General features: G+C 40.4%; 1 non-coding gene across 1 annotated transcript; it reads right to left on the bottom strand.

Moving 5' to 3' along the window:
• Positions 1-4,047: 4,047 nt before the first annotated feature.
• On the bottom strand, positions 4,048-4,129 carry TRNAS-UGA (transfer RNA serine (anticodon UGA)). The gene has a single exon. It is a non-coding gene; the product is annotated as a tRNA-Ser (tRNA).
• Positions 4,130-5,301: the final 1,172 nt, after the last annotated feature.

The raw sequence follows: 5,301 nt of genomic DNA, 5'->3' as shown, positions 1-5,301 counted from the left end.
TTGCTAAGTCTTTTTCTGGATGAGCTGCATTCTCTTGAGGACGCTTTGGCTGATGGCACGTTCTTCTTTTAACTTAATACCTGCACCAGTGTACTACTCCCTCCGTTCCTAAATATTTGTCTTTTTAGGGATTTCAAATGAACTACCACATACGGATGTATATAGACATATTTTAGAGTATAGATTCATTCATTTTGCTCCATATGTAGTCACTTGTTGAAATATCTAGAAAGACAAATATTTAGGAACGGAGGGAGTATTTCCTACACCGACGGACTGGCGTAGAGCGCAAACGTACAGAAAATGTGAAAATAATATACAGGTTGTGGGTTTCGTTAGTACGAAACCAATGCCATCATGAAAAATGTGAAAACTATGTTTTTTTGTGGATTTCATCATGAAAATGACCTCAGATTAGACGGCTTGGACACCTGAACTTTGACTCTGCATGCGAGAAAGCAGAGCAATTTCTGTTTAGGATTGCTTTTCTTTCGTGGCTTTCAAGAACAGTGATGAATTTCAATGTATTTTTTTGCTTCCATCAGCTCCCCTATGTATGAAAACTCTCTGTCAAACAGGCAGTTGAACGACCTCCTTTTCATTTCGGACGAATAAATGCAAAATCTTAGGTTGCTTGTTTTTCCCATCCTTTGTTAGCAACAGTCTGTGCCATGTACCTTTTTTTTCACGATGCAAGCCGGAGCAATGTACAAGCTCATTTCATAACAAATACTACATCCAAAGATTGAACAAGGGAGGTCAACAAATAAAACAAATTTAACCAACCCACAATCCATACTCTTTTTTTTTGAACTTATGGCACACTTTATTCAATCAAATGAAATATCTGTTACATCACTAACAAGTTCAGCTAGGATAATCTGCGGAGGATCACCCTCCCAAGAAATTACAGAATTAGAATCATAGGAACTCCTAGCGAGCTTAACCCACAATCCATACTTAATACCATCATTTGTGAAGAGCTCGCCTAGCGTAATGCGGTTAACAGGCAACTATAACAGAAATATACCTGCGGGACAGCACATTCAGCATGGATTGGATCCAAAAGAACTGAACATCAACAATCACAATTGCTCGACTGAACAAGACATGGTGACCTGCAAACATTCCTCTGAGGCAAGAGCCTTCTAACACAACAAAGAGGACCTCCTTTTCTCCTATTGAAACAATTGCCATGTGGAATGTTTGCAGTATTAGCAACCTTAACACGCTTGTGTCTATAGACTAGAGGGCTGGCTTTACGTACTCTAATTCATGGACCAATTCATAGACCGTGACACTGAAAGAGATTAGGGTGGGTTGTGTTACGCCCGCCACTTACAACAAATAGCTCCTGTGAATAAGACTTCTTGGCAGTGAATCAATTTACTAATGCTGCTTGTCTTGTTCTCATGCCTTTGTGACCACTGCAAGTAAAGCACAGAGTGCCATGAAGCATGGATGAAATTAGCCAATAAGGAAGTACTCTCGCCGTTCCATACAAAGTTGTACTAAATCAGCGACACTTAATATGGAACGGAGGGAGTATTTTTTATCAATTATCATTAAACAGGTCCAGAGTGTGCTGAGACTTGTCATTTCAGTGGCATCAAGTTCAGCGGATTCAACAAAATGATCGTCACTACTGCATAGATAATGGGAGGGAGATACTATCAGAAAATTTATTTGATAATGCAAAGTTGCAAGAAGAAACAACAAAAATAAAACTTTAGTAAGGCATAATCATGGAATTTTGGTAACAAAATATGAAGTCGAAAAATCTTGACTGGAGCAGCAACCTTTCGTTAGATGAATACCCCATGAGAAATACAGTGCTTCCCATGTAACTACTTGCCACTCAAATGGAACAGAACCAACACGACATGAAAACCAGTAGAACCTCAGAAGAACAGATGCTAGTGCACCCTATCATTTTTTTGACGTTGTGAGGATAAGGTTCACTAATCACTATAGAAACAATTCTACCCAAGAATACTACATATTGCTTGATTAGAATACTACATAGTGCTTGATCAGAATGTAGTTCAGCGGCCCACATGACTTGCTGACTCGAAGAAAATAAGTTGTTCACAGGGACCAGTATCACCTATAAAGTTGGCTCATCAGAAATTAACTCTGTGTTGAGTGAATAAATTATAGCCTGGGTGCATCCATATCAGGTTACATCGATCTATTAACGGACGTATCATTAATATATCTTACAGATCATTCATAATACAGTGAGGATTACAATTGTTGGCTCTTACCTGAACATTGAATTAGAGCCAGCATTCCACCATTCTTCTTGAACACTATAACCTTCTGACAATACCAAGAGAATGGAACACTTGAAACTATCTCATAGTGTGATTATACGACAATTTTACATACAAACATTTTTTATAAGATAAAATAATCTAGAGTAAAACAGCAGAAACACAGTCTTGCAATATAACATCTATTCCCACAACATACTGCATTTCTGAATTTGATGCTAAATGTACATTGCTCTTGGTCTCCTTAATCCTCCCCATCTAGGCCTTCTGTGAGATCAAACCTTCCATGGTTCAAGCAACAACACAAAAATGGCATGCAAACAACAGAGCTGTAGCAGTAACTACAAAGCATACCTATGCAATTACCTCAAGTACAGCTGGACTGACAGGAATTTAGAGGTCTGTGTAATCCTTGCTCAATCATAACAGTGTAATCAGAGGGCAACATGAGCACAACGTCTTAATGCATAAAAATTAACAAGGAATGTAAGAAAGCACTGTTGTGCAGATAAAGTTGTAGCACCTGATCATCATTGTAGCTCCAGAATAAATGTGCTATTCTATCACCAATTTACTAAAGCTCAAAGAAGAAAGTGGAAAGAATAGCCGTAGCCAACTGTAATACATTGATTGGATGCCTCTAGACTGCAGGTATAAATTAAATATAGAAATAGTGACATGAGAAACAAACTTCCGAAGCATAACGATATCATCAAAATGAATTAATAATCGATATAATCAGTGCAAGTTCAGAACTGAGTTCACTCATCTTTCAACAAAAATCATGTGAGACAGTGAGTCTGAATTTAATGGAAACACAAACATGGTATGGCCGCCAAACAAAATACATAACCTGGAATCTAATGTCAGTTACAGAGAACCCATATATTGGTACTGCTGTTGGATCTAATTACAAAAGCCAACAACAGTCATATGAATTCATTAGCAAGAGATGGTGTTTCAGATGCCATGCCACTTAAAAGGCAAAAAATGAATGGCACATAGATGATCAGGTACAGTGCAGGCGAGGGCAGTGCTTGCCCTGGAGGAACATCAATGCCAATAAGCATATTCAATATTCATACAACAAAAAAAATAAGAGAGTCACAGTCCATTTGAAATTTTTATTAGTGGAATATAAAATAATCAGCACTCACGGCTAAATTTAGGCCTATATGAGTAGTGAAAAGAGTGTGTACCCGTTATGTTGCAAAGAGGGACTGATACTTCCAGGCTTCCAGCCAAGAACTTGTCCATCTCTTATGTTACGCTGTCTTCAGCTCATCCGTGATCCATCAGCTATTCTGAAAGCAAAACAAATAAAACAAGTTAGATGCCTATGATAGTATGCATAGTTGCACACTGGCTAGAGAGTGTAACAAATCATAGACCATAAATCAGAAAACGGTAAATTAGGAACTCGTGGTGCTCCTGCGGTTGACCAAGTGGCCAGCCTAGTGAAGCATCAACGATGAAGCCATGAAGGAAGGGGGCGGAGCCGTGGGAAGAAGAGCAAAAGCATCTTGTAAACAAGGGCGATGTTTGGCAGGGGGAATCGGCGACGGCTCTCGCTGTCCATAAGTACGTCCGTCCAGTTGTGTTGCCTGAAGAAGGCCCAGCGGAGCAGTTTTACCGTTGGGAGGGAGGGATGGAGGCGGGCAGACGGCGGAGGGCAGGAGCTGGCGGCGCGAGGGGAGCGAGACGACACGTACCTGAAGAACGATGCAGGAGTGGTAATTTCACTGACGAGCGAAAATTAGAAGGAAAAAAACGTCGACAGCAGGGATCGAACCTGCGCGGGCGTAGCCCAACAGATTTCAAGTCTGTCTCCTTAACCACTCGGACATATCGACCTTGTTGTGCACAAAGCGAATCCTTAGTATTAGTATGGGAAGCTAACTTCCTTTTAATAAAAAAATTCACTCCACTATGCCTAGTGTCACTCTGCGATCGGTGGATCATCGCTCTGCACTAAATTGGATAGCAACATAAGAGTGGAGTTGCATTTTCTGTCTCCTCCATCAGGCATGTGAACTGGTTGAAAATCATGGCACACTTGACTCGTTTGTGTCTGACTAACACGGGTTAAATGACTGGTGTCCTCTCTGGGTTTTTCTTGTATGCCCGTGGCCTAAGCTTAGCAATTGCAAAACGGTCTATCATTTGTATTTTTATTGTACCACCTAAGATAGATCCTCAACACCACATGGTGCTTATGGTCGTATATATATTACACATAATTATTTTGCTGTCCCGCGGTAATGCAGTAGGACAAACTCCTCACATTGCCCAACAATTGTACTCACTTTGCTCAAAAATAATTGATGTATAATACTTCTTCTATAAAGAAATATAAGACTTTTTAGTTGTATTTCTTTCCAGAGGGAGTAGATTTTTGCGGATCTTTCTATGGACTTGGTTATTTTTTTTTAAGTTTGACTAACAAAATCCATAGAGCTTCAGTTCTTTGGAATGAGGGAGTGGTTTTTTTAGTTGTTTGAATTGCTTACTACATGTAATATTGGGAATGAGGGAGTAGTTATTACAAGAGGTTTTGAATTGGATCTTAAAAACAATTCAATCCACGCTGATAAAATAAACCCAGTGGAATCCTGAAAAATTGAAATTTTGGAACCACATAAAAGAGTTGCTTTCCTCCCAGGAGTCGAAGTTAGGACAAAATAACACTCATCACCCCTTCATTATCAATGGAACAAAGCCCAGCCCGACTGATTTGAAAATAACTGTGTAGCCTTGTTCTCGATCTCCAACCATCCGACAATTTCGGTGGCTGCGGCTGTCCGCGTGGAGGGGGGGGGGGGGTCGGTTGACCTTTCAACGTCCCTGACGAAATAGTCAAATGGCACTCACTAGAGGCAGTGATGGTGAGCACAACCATTTTGGACCTCCCGGATTGCACCTCTTGGCAGCTCAACCCTTCAGGCATGTTCACGACCAAGTCCCTCTACGACCGCTTGCCGGCTCGTCAGGGTCCAGAGGAGTTGGTTGAGATTTGAAAAACTAG

Source organism: Triticum aestivum, chromosome 1A (genome assembly GCF_018294505.1).
Source record: "Triticum aestivum cultivar Chinese Spring chromosome 1A, IWGSC CS RefSeq v2.1, whole genome shotgun sequence".
In the NCBI taxonomy this organism is placed as follows: Eukaryota; Viridiplantae; Streptophyta; class Magnoliopsida; order Poales; family Poaceae; genus Triticum; species Triticum aestivum.
The sequence above is the reverse complement of the archived record's forward strand: the minus strand, read 5'-3'. Positions and strand labels throughout refer to the sequence as shown.